Raw genomic sequence first — 12,431 nt, 5'->3', positions numbered from 1 at the left:
TACTCTCCGAGCGCTGAGTGCTCTTCATCCCAGTAAAGAAATGTCCATGCATATATGCCTCAGCCCACATATGATGCTTCTCATATGTCTCAAACACCCAGTTATTGGTTTGAAGTCCAAATTTTTCGACCATTCTCATCCAGCCACCGTCAAACTTTGCCTCATCCGTTTCCCTGTCCATGCACTGCTTGAAAACATGAGCAAAGCCACTTTTGTGAACATTTAAAACAACATTTTTCCTAAGATGCCAATTACATAATCGATGTCTTGCATCTAGAAATACTCTTTTGATTGCCTCTCGCAACGCCTTATCCCCATTTGTTAGTACGGACATAGGTGCTTTATTGCCCATCGCCTCCATAAATGTTTTCAAAACCCATGTGTATGTATCAATTGTCTCATTAGCTAGCAAAACACATGAAAATATCGTGGTCGTGAAGTGGTTAGTCACACCAGCCAACATGACAAAAGGTTTCTTGTACGCATTGGTTCTGTAAGTTGAGTCAAATATCAACACATTACTAAACTTTGCGTTGTCAGCCTGCGATTTCGAGTCTGCCCAGAACAGATTTTGTAACTTGTTATCCTTACACACATCATACTTGTAAAAAAAAACGTGGGTCAACATCAAGTTTTGCACATAGGTAAACCATGTGCATCACCATCCTCAACTTCTGCTCTACTTTCGGCTTGAATATGGTTGTGCAGATCCGTATGGATGAAACCAACATATCACACAGTGTTATGCTGCCAATTCATGGTTGTGGTCTGCGACGAAGTGAGTCACAACAACCAGCATCTGGATCGTACCGTATGCGAAATTGGACTTTGCAACCTACTCTTGTTAATGCCTTGGGAGCTCTACTCTTCTCAGCAACACGGTCCACGTATTTTGGTAATCTCTGACCTTCCCTTGAACAGAACCACAGCCTACTAACAACCTTTCCCTGTTTATTTGTGTTAAATCTAGATTTTCGTATACTAAATCCCTTGGCTTTAACATACGCGTTGTAAAAAGCTTCTCCATCTTCGACCGAATCAAATTTCTGTTCCAGAAGAGCACGTTTAACATCACTAACCATGTCATTTCGATAAGCATCGTCAACCATTTCTTGTTTCACATCGGCTCCTCCATCTTCAACGTTCATGTTGGTTGCTTCTTCATTGCTCTGACCAGCTTCGCAACCATGACAAGGTTCTACCTGACTTTTATTGATCAAACGAATGTCATCTGCTTCATTTGGAATGTCATAATCATCACCTTCACTTTTAACTTTTGCTGGGGCCATACTATACATGACATTAGTACAAACAATTACTTGATGACCGAAAAATGTTAACACAAACACAAACATGACATTTTAACACGGTTGGATTGTTTGTGTAAACACAAACAGTCGATTGAGAAAAAGAGAGGTTAGTTGCCAATGGTGGGGTTTTCATTTGAGTGAAGCGTAAAGCGGTTGAAGTTAGGATGGGGGTTTAGTTGAGGGAAAATAACTGAAGTGAAGAGGCCAGAGAGAGAGAGAGAGGGAGACAGCTCCATACCTCATATCTAGTTAGAGAGAACATCTTCACTTTAGCGATGGAACCAACAAAGCCTTGTAGTTCCGTTGTTGTTGGAAATCGCCCGTTATACTGTTCCCTACAGAGCTTCGTCAATGAAATCAAGGGTTACACACTCAACCTTACATAAAGAGGAGAAGAGAGAGAGAGAGAGAGAGAGAGAGAAATAGAGACGAAATAGAGAGAGTGAGTGGGATGCAATCATGCAAATACAAGCATCAACCAATTGCCCCGGTTTCAACTTTTTTACGATTAAATAATTCAATGGTCTTGATCAATTATTGTAATTTAACGGCTAAAAATTGGGTTGCATATAGTGTGCAACCTTAAGGGGGTTGCACACTTAAGCAGCACCCTAGGATAAATACTTAATAAAATCATACTTTGAAACTGTAATATTTTACAATTTCAAAGTTTGCTTTTCACTTTGATCAATATTATAAATTATTTGCTTAAACCTTACAAAAATTGAAAATAACATATGTTTTTTTTTCATTGTTACTGTTTGTTGTTCTTAGGTTTTTTTTTTCTTCTTTCAATTTATCAATATTTAGTACATTTTATAATATTCCTAACTTTTCATCTAGAGCCAAACACACTCTTATGTTAAACTCCATTTAGGATATCTAAACCCAACTCCAAACTTGATGGTAGGTGTGACCAAACACCCCATTTCAACACAAAAAAAAAAAAAAAAATAGAAGTGCAGATTTTTTTTTCTTCATTCTTCATTCTCTAACTTCTCTCTACTTTCTCTCTCATTTTCCTTTACTTTCTTGGAGGCCAAACACCACACCTTTGCTCCACCCTTACACCACCACCTTAACCCACCATCTCCATCACCTCTGGCCACCTTATCTCGCCAGAAAAAGGGTCCGGTCGGCCACTCCTTAAATCCATCTGAAAATAACACAATAGACGCACCAACTCTAGATTTTTCTTAATCTTTTGAAGAATCAAAGCATGGGATTTATTTTCTTGATGAATTAGAGGCTTGTAACTGGTAAGAATTTTTCTCTAAAAGTTTTGTTTAAGGTTTTACATATTTTGAGTTAGAGATGATGAAATTTTTTTGTTTTAGATCTATTATGATTTGGGGTTTGATTGTTGAATTTTATACTCTCAATTAGTTTCCATGAATGTTTTAGATGTTAAAAAAAAAATGGTCAATTTGATGGTTGATTTGGAGATTAAGATTTTGGGTTAATCTAGGGTTTGAATGTGATGTAAAAATTGGGGATTTTTGTGTTAGGGAATTTATATGTTGAAATTGATTTGATAAATGGTGGATTGGGTATCTCTATGTTCTATGGAGGAATTTTATAAGTGATTGAAGAGATTTTACTTAAGTTGTTGAGTTTATACAAAAATATTGATTTTTGACTTTTGTAGTAAATTGATGGTGGTATTGTGCATATAAATTGATTGGATATTTAAAAAGTTACTAACTCAAAGATGTTCAAAGGATGGGTGTTATGGAGATTGGATAAGTTATTTGTTTGGGTGACTTAAAGTTGGAGGAGTTCTTTAGCTTGCCATTTCTTAGCATAATTTTATTTAGGATCATTTTTGTAGATGATGTAATTTTTATTGAAAGCTTTTCCTAATTTGAAATCCTATTTACTAATTGTTAGGATTGGAGGAAGGCATCTCTACACCTCTTGGAAATTAATTTGTAGAGTTTCAAATCTACACTTTTGCTATTTTTGGAGGTGAGTATACTTACCATGGAAATTACCTTACCTCTATCTTTATTACAAAGTTTGAAAATAATTTTTGAATTAAAGGAAGTGAATGATACATTTCATCATGATATATGTATAAAAAGAAAATCTATAAATTTATTGAGGCCAAGGGTTGAGTTTTAATAAAGATATGATTTCATTTGTATAATGAAGCATTAATTTTTTTTTTATGAGAATTTATTTAAGTTGAGTCTTTCAAATTTTATGATGATGATGATTGAATGACAGTGAAATGTTATGTGAGAGTATTTATTTTATTGATCATATAACCGAATATAGCCTTTGGGGCCACAAGGGCCAAAATGCTTTGGGGTCCTGGGGACCGAAATGTTTTAAGGACCATAAGGGTCGTTGTATGTATAAGGGGTCCTGGGGACCGAAACATTGAAACAAGAATTGAAGTGCTACGATGACATGAGCTATGTTCCTATGGTTATGTTTTGGGTAACGGTACCGTCACCACCTAAGTCGCAAGGTAACGCAAACCTAAGGCTATGTAATGGATTGTATGATGGACAGGAAATCTTAATGTATTGAAAAGTTATATTTTTGTTTACTTTCATTATCCAAATGTATTTTTTTTCTGCCTTATGAGATTCCTTGGAAAAATCTTGATAACGTTTTATGAAAATTGTATTTCATCATTTTTATTTTTATTTTTATTTTGTATAAATTTAAGTCCAATTAAGCTCTTATGTTTAGTATCTTTATTTTGAACCCTATTGGTAGGAGCAAGTTTTATAACTCCATGGTATTGGTATACTCATTGGGCTTTAGCTCATTTTTTTAAATAATTTTTTTTTTCAGATTCATAGACTTTTGTGTGGCTCGCCTCAACTTGGAAGACTAGAATTTTTTTGAAGGATCACAGGTGGGCATCTTGTGGTTGAGGTTTTGCTTAGGGTCATTCTAGGATGTAAGCTTACCCTTTTTTTTATGAAGGAGGTTGATTGTAAATATTGCTTATGAAGTTGGATGTATTGATGGATTCGTGATTAGTATGTATTATATTTTTTTTGGGAGGAAATGCTTGGGAACTATCTTGTAGCATGATAATACTTTTTTGTCTTTGAATAGATCATCTCATATATGTTAGGCAATTGAAAGGTCTTATGCACTTTTGGTGATGTGGTGATGTGATGTATGAATTATACAGGAATTGTGGTGTAAAGGTGTTATAGTGTTTGAGGTGTACCCTCTTGGCAGGGTTTTGCCTTGCCAAGTTTGGGTCGTTACATTTTTGGTATCAGAGCATTAGGTTATGAATCTGTAGACTAGTTACTTTAGAATTAAAGTTGATAGGGTATTGTAGTTAGTAATTCGATTAGTGATGATGTTTAATAGCAATCTAGTATTCTAAGTTTTAATTGTCTTGTTATACAGGCGCGTATGGCAAGGCGAAAAGTTCATAAGAGTCGCTCCCTTATGGAAGTACTTGAGGCTGAGCGAGAGCTACATCTTAGTGTTGGAAATGAAGTTCCACCTCGGGTTCAGGAAGAAGAGATTGAACATGAATCGCATAATGAGCAAACTCAAGAGTCAAGTGCCAATCCAGAAGTGGGACATTCAGATAGAGTCGTACCACCAAGGGCTGACGCAGCTCCAGCATTTTTAGACCCTAGTGTGCAGCGCCTTTTAGAGTCAATGGCTAGCCTAATGGAGAGGCAAACTCACATCCTTGAACAACAGAATGCAGCATAGTCTAGGCCATTTGTGCAACCTACAGAGAACTGCCTCACCGCAATTGAGAGGTTCAAGAAGTTGGGGGCTCCATCATTTTCGGGATCGCCCAATCCTATGGAGGCAGAGGCCTGGTTAAGGAGGGTAGAGCAGATATTTTCTGTGATGGAAGTATCAGACGAGCAGCGAGTTGCACTTGCTAGTTTTATGCTGGTGGAGGAGGCTGAATATTGGTGGGAGGCCACGCAACGCCTACTTACGGCAAGCGGCACTGAAGGATTGACCTGGAACCAATTCACTAAGGTTTTCAATGACAAGTACTTTCCAGCTACCTATCGGTATGAAAAAGAGAGAGAGTTCCTTCGGCTAGAGCAAGGGGATTTGACTGTAGCTCAATATGAAGCTAAGTTCATTTCTTTATCTCGTTTTGCCCCTTCGTTTGTGGATGATGAGGAGGTCAAATGTCGTCGTTTTACAGATGGGTTGGATTTGGACATCAAATCTCGTATCCGAGTATTGGGAATAACTAACTATTCGACCTTGGTTGATAAAGCCTTAACAGCTGAGAAAGATGTCATTGAAATGAAGTTAGCGGAACAACAGAAGAAGCGCCACCTTAGTTCATCCTATCATGAGAACACATCTAATAGACCGTCAAAGAGAGGTGGTCATGGTTATGGTTCAGTCAAGAGCTCTAGTGCATATCAAAAAAATAGAGAGCATCCCACCCCAACCCAAAGCATTTCTAATCAGCGTCATGGACAGTCTAGTGGGACATCATCTCAGTTTACTCGAACTATTTGCAAGCAATGTGGCCGGGCACATACAGGTGTTTGTCATGCTGGTACCGACTTGTGTTTTCGTTGTGGCCAGAAAGGTCATTTGGTGAAAGATTGCACAGTTCCTAAAATGACTAATTTGGGAGATACACGAGCTTGCTTCAATTGCGGACAACCCGGACATTTGGCTAGGGATTGCATACGAACTGCTTCATCTGCTAGTACTGGAATTGGTAGTAATAAAATTTCAGGTGCCGGCCGAGGGGGAAGCCGAGGAGGAGCTCAGGTTGGGACTAGGTTTGGCAAGCAGAATAAAGGAGGTGTTCAATCCAATAGACAAACCTCGCAGGGGAGAGTTTTTCCTTTGACTCAACGGGATGCTCAGGCTAATCCAGAGGTGGTAACAGGTATTATTTATGTGTTCAGTAGGGAGGCACATGTACTTACTGATCCGGGTTCTACACATTCTTTTGTATCTCTATCATTTTCTTTGCATGCCGATAAACCTATTGAACCTCTAGGCTATTGCTTATCCATTACTACTCCTATTGGGGATTGTGTTATAATTGAGGAGGTATCGAGGTTGTGTATTATAGTTGGGAGATAGGGACATGGTAGCAGATTTATTGCCTTTAGAGATGCTTGATTTTGATTTGATTTTGGGAATGGATTGGTTGGCTTCTTACCATGCTTCGGTGGATTGTTATAGGAAAGAGGTAGTATTTTCCAATTTTGGGGAACCTGAATTTAGATTTTGTGGAGATCGATGTGCGTTCCCATCTTATGTTATTTCTTCTATTACCGCTAGAAAAATGCTTAAGAAGGGGTGCCAAGGATACTTAGCCTATGTGATTGACTCCGAATTTAGTGGTCTAAGATTGGAGGACATACCAATTGTGTGTGACTTCATAGATGTTTTTCCTGATGAACTACCTGGATTACCCCCAGATCGAGAAATTGAGTTTGCTATTGACTTAATTCCTGGAACTGCCCCAATTTCTAGTGCACCTTACCGTATGGCCCCAATGGAACTTAAGGAGCTTAAGATACAATTGCAAGAGTTATTGGATAAAGGCTTTATTAGGCCAAGTGTCTCGCCTTGGGGATCACTTGTGTTATTTGTGAAGAAAAAAGATGGCACCATGAGATTGTGCATTGACTATCGACAGTTGAATAAGGTCACGGTGCGTAATAAGTATCCTTTGCCTCGTATAGATGATTTGTTTGATCAACTTCAGGGAGCATGTGTGTTCTCCAAAATCGATCTCAGATCAGGGTATCACCAACTTAAGATTAAGGAAGAAGACATACCGAAAACTGCTTTTCGAACTCGCTACGGCCATTATGAATTTCTTGTTATGCCTTTTGGTCTAACTAATGCCCCCGCCGCATTTATGGACCTTATGAATAGAGTGTTCCAACCATACCTTGACCAATTTGTGATTGTATTTATTGATGACATACTTGTTTATTCCAGGAGTCAAGAGGATCATCAACAACACTTGCGGGTGGTATTGCAAACTTTACGAGAAAAGAAGTTGTATGCGAAGTTTAGCAAATGTGAGTTTTGGTTAGATCGTGTCGTATTTTTGGGGCATGTGATTTCGGGTGAAGGTATTTTTGTGGATCCGAAGAAAATAGAGGTTGTGGTGAATTGGGATCGTCTTACTAACGTGACCGAGGTGAGGAGCTTTTTAGGGTTGGCAGGCTACTACCATAGATTTGTAGAGGGGTTTTCATTGATTGCGGCACCATTAACACATTTGACCTGTAAGAATACCAAATTTGAGTGGACGGAGAATTGTGAAAAGAGTTTTCAAGAATTAAAGAAGCGATTAACTTCTGCCCCAGTGCTTACTATTCCGTTAAGTGGTGAAGGATTTATTGTTTATAGTGCTGCCTCTCATCAAGGGCTCGGTTGTGTGTTGATGCAACATGGAAAGGTAGTGGCCTATGCATTTAGACAATTGAAGAACCATGAACGCAATTATCCCACCCATGATTTAGAGCTCGCAGCGGTTGTTTTTGCTTTAAAGTTGTGGAGACATTATTTATACGGGGAAAAATGTGAGATATATACTGATCATAAGAGTTTGAAATATTTATTCACACAGAGGGATTTAAATTTGAGGCAAAGGAGATGGGTTGAACTGATTAAGGACTATGACTGCACCATTAATTATCACCCAGGAAAAGCTAATTTGGTGGTCGATGCTCTTAGCTGAAAATCTACAGGGAAATTAACTCACATTCAGGGCATTCAATTTAGTCTCTTACATGAAATAAAATCTATTGGAGTTGATCTAGCAGTTGGGAAGTCGGGATCCTTGTTAGCTACAATTAAAGTGAGACCTTTGTTAGTGGATCGCATTCGAGAAGCCCAAGGGAAAGACTCAATTTTGGAGAAGACCCGAGCTCGCGTGAAAGATGGTACTCTGTCAGACTTTATTATTAAAGAAGATGGTGTGTTGATGTTTAAAAATCGGTTATGTGTTCCAAATGAGCGCGAGATAAAAAGGGAGATATTAGATGAGGCCCATAATTCACCTTATGCAATGCATCCGGGGAGTACAAAGATGTATCGAAATTTAAGAGAAAGTTATTGGTGGCCAAATATGAATAGAGAGATAGCAGAATTTGTGTCAAGGTGTTTGGTATGTCAGCAGATTAAAACAGAGCATCAACGCCCAGCTGGTTTACTTCAACCTCTTCCTATACCTGAATGGAAATGGGAGCATATTGCCATGGATTTTGTTTCGGGCCTACCTCGCACACAGAAGGGGCATGACTCTATTTGGGTTGTTGTAGATAGGTTGACCAAATCTGCACACTTTTTGGCTACTAAGAAAAACTTTTCACTTGATCGATTAGCAAAAATTTATGTGGATGAAATTGTGAGATTGCATGGTGTGCCGGTATCTATTGTTTCAGACAGAGACTCGCGCTTCACATCCCACTTTTGGACTAGTCTTCAAAATGCCTTGGGTACTAAATTGAGATTCAGTACAGCTTTTCACCCCCAAACCAACGGGCAATCCGAGAGGACAATTCAAACTTTAGAAGACATGTTGAGAGCTTGTGTCCTAGATTTTCGAGGTAGTTGGGATGAACACTTGACCTTAATAGAATTTGCATATAATAAAAGTTATCAATCAAGTATTGGGATGTCTCCCTATGACGCTTTATATGGGCGAAGATGTAGAACTCCAGTATGTTGGGATGAGGTTGGAGAGAGAAAATTGTTAGGGCCAGAGATTGTTCAAATTACTACCAATAAAGTGCATATTATTCGAGAAAGGTTGAAGGTGGCTCAAAGTAGACAAAAGAGCTATGCAGATAATCGGAGGAGGAATTTGGAATTTCAAGTAGGAGATCATGTATTTTTACGAATCTCGCCATGGAAGGGAGTGATGCGATTTGGTAAGAAAGGCAAACTAAATCCAAGGTATATTGGGCCATTTGAGATACTAGAGCGCATTGGCAAGATTGCTTATCGTTTGGCCTTACCACCTAGTCTATCTTGCATTCACAATGTGTTTCATGTATCTACGTTGAAGAAGTACATGCCTGACCCATCACACGTGTTAGACTTCCAACCAATCTAACTCAAGGATGATTTGTCTTATGAGGAGGAAGCCATAGAGATTGTGGACATGAAGGATCAAGTACTACGTTCCAAGACCATACCACTAGTAAAGGTATTGTGGAAAAATCATGCTTTGGAGGAAGTTACTTGGGAGCGGGAGGATGATATGAAAATTCGATATCCACATCTTTTTCAAGGTATGAACTAGACTAAACAAACGAATAAATTTCGTGGACGAAATTTTCCTTTAGGGGGGTAGAATTATAATATTCCCAACTTTTCATCTAGAGCCAAACACACTCTTGTGTTAAACTCCATTTAGGATATCTAAACCCAACTCCAAACTTGATGGTAGGTGTGACCAAACACCCAATTTCAACACAAAAAAAAAAATAGAAGTGCAGATTTTGTTTTCTTCATTCTTCATTCTCTAACTTCTCTCTACTTTCTCTCTCATTTTCCTTTACTTTCTTGGAGGCCAAACACCACACCTTTGCTCCACCCTTACACCACCACCTTAACCCACCATCTCCACCACCTCCGACCACCTTATCTCACCGGAAAAAGGGTCCGGTCGGCCACTCCTTAAATCCATCTGAAAATAACACAATAGACGCACCAACTCTAGATTTTTCTTAATCTTTTGAAGAATCAAAGCATGGGATTTATTTTCTTGATGGATTAGAGGCTTGTAATTGGTAAGAATTTTTCTCTAAAAGTTTAGTTTAAGGTTTTACATATTTTGAATTAGAGATGATGAAATTTTTGTGTTTTAGATCTATTATGATTTGGGGTTTGATTGTTGAATTTTATACTCTCAATTAGTTTCCATGAATGTTTTAGATGTTAAAAAAAAATGGTCAATTTGATGGTTGATTTGGAGATTAAGATTTTGGGTTAATCTAGGGTTTGAATGTGATGTAAAAATTGGGGATTTTGGTGTTAGGGAATTTATATGTTGAAATTGATTTGATAAATGGTGGATTGGATATCTCTATGTTCTGTGGAGGAATTTTATAAGTGATTGAAGAGATTTTACTTAAGTTGTTGAGTTTATACAAAAATGTTGATTTTTGACTTTTGTAGTAAATTGATGGTGGTATTGTGCATATAAATTGATTGGATATTTAAAAAGTTACTAACTCAAAGATGTTCAAAGGATGGGTGTTATGGAGATTGGATAAGTTATTTGTTTGGGTGACTTAAAGTTGGAGGAGTTCTTTAGCTTGCCATTCCTTAGCATAATTTTATTTATGATCATTTTTGTAGATGTTGTCATTTTTATTGAAAGCTTTTCCTAATTTGAAATCCTATTTACTAATTGTTAGGATTGGAGGAAGGCATCTCTACACCTCTTGGAAATTAATTTGTAGAGTTTCAAATCTATACTTTTGCTATTTTTGGAGGTGAGTATACTTACCATGGAAATTACCTTACCTCTATCTTTATTACAAAGTTTGAAAATAATTTTTGAATTAAAGGAAGTAAATGATACATTTCATCATGATATATGTATAAAAAGAAAATCTATAAATTTATTGAGGCCAAGGGTTGAGTTTTAATAAAGATATGATTTCATTTGTATAATGAAGCATTAATTTTTTTTTTATGAGAATTTATTTAGGTTGAGTCTTTCAAATTTTATGATAATGATGATTGAATGACAGTGAAATGTTATGTGAGAGTATTTATTTTATTGATCATATAACCGAATATAGCCTTTGGGGCCACAAGGGCCAAAATGCTTTGGGGTCCTGGGGACCGAAATGTTTTAAGGACCATAAGGGTCGTTGTATGTATAAGGGGTCCTGGGGACCGAAACATTGAAACAAGAATTGAAGTGCTACGATGACATGAGCTATGTTCCTATGGTTATGTTTTGGGTAACGGTACCGTCACCACCTAAGTCGCAAGGTAACGCAAACCTAAGGCTATGTAATGGATTGTATGATGGACAGGAAATCTTAATGTATTGAAAAGTTATATTTTTGTTTACTTTCATTATCCAAATGTATTTTTTTTCTGCCTTATGAGATTCCTTGGAAAAATCTTGATAACGTTTTATGAAAATTGTATTTCATCATTTTTATTTTTATTTTTATTTTGTATAAATTTAAGTCCAATTAAGCTCTTATGTTTAGTATCTTTATTTTGAACCCTATTGGTAGGAGCAAGTTTTATAACTCCATGGTATTGGTATACTCATTGGGCTTTAGCTCATTTTTTTAAATAATTTTTTTTTTCAGATTCATAGACTTTTGTGTGGCTCGCCTCAACTTGGAAGACTAGAATTTTTTTGAAGGATCACAGGTGGGCATCTTGTGGTTGAGGTTTTGCTTAGGGTCATTCTAGGATGTAAGCTTACCCTTTTTTTTATGAAGGAGGTTGATTGTAAATATTGCTTATGAAGTTGGATGTATTGATGGATTCGTGATTAGTATGTATTATATTTTTTTTGGGAGGAAATGCTTGGGAACTATCTTGTAGCATGATAATACTTTTTTGTCTTTGAATAGATCATCTCATATATGTTAGGCAATTGAAAGGTCTTATGCACTTTTGGTGATGTGGTGATGTGATGTATGAATTATACAGGAATTGTGGTGTAAAGGTGTTATAGCGTTTGAGGTGCACCCTCTTGGCAGGGTTTTGCCTTGCCAAGATTGAGTCGTTACACATTTTGCTATGTTTTTTAACTTTAGTTTCTCTGTTTATTCTTCTTCCTTTTTTAGCAATATTCTAGATATTTTGGTGAGTCTCCAGCGATATTCTTGAGGTCCAGCCAATATTCTAGGCATTTCGACGACTCTAGTGACGTTCATAATATTACGATGATACTCCGACGAATTTCTAATAATATTCCAATGACTTCCCAATGATGTTGAATATTCTGACGAGTCTCTAATGACCGTCTGACAGAAGTCCGATGGTGATTAGATGTAGGAGCATCTTTAAAATTTTTTTGTAAAAGAAATATAATTTTTTGATAACAATTAAAAATATATAAGATTAATTGGTGTAAGTATTTTGTTTTAAAATTAGATAAATTTTAAATTTTATTTATGAAACTTATTA

General features: G+C 37.1%; 1 long non-coding RNA gene across 1 annotated transcript; it reads left to right on the top strand.

The window, feature by feature from the left end:
• The first annotated feature begins 9,780 nt into the window (after positions 1-9,780).
• LOC114292199 (uncharacterized) lies at positions 9,781-11,912 on the top strand. Its single transcript, XR_014343063.1, has 3 exons — positions 9,781-10,054; positions 10,685-10,762; positions 11,603-11,912. It is a non-coding gene; the product is annotated as an uncharacterized LOC114292199 (long non-coding RNA).
• The last annotated feature ends 519 nt before the right edge of the window (positions 11,913-12,431 follow it).

Source organism: Camellia sinensis, chromosome 10 (genome assembly GCF_055761805.1).
Source record: "Camellia sinensis isolate YWXY chromosome 10, ASM5576180v1, whole genome shotgun sequence".
Lineage (NCBI taxonomy): Eukaryota > Viridiplantae > Streptophyta > Magnoliopsida > Ericales > Theaceae > Camellia > Camellia sinensis.
This window is presented reverse-complemented; position numbering and strand designations above follow the sequence as displayed.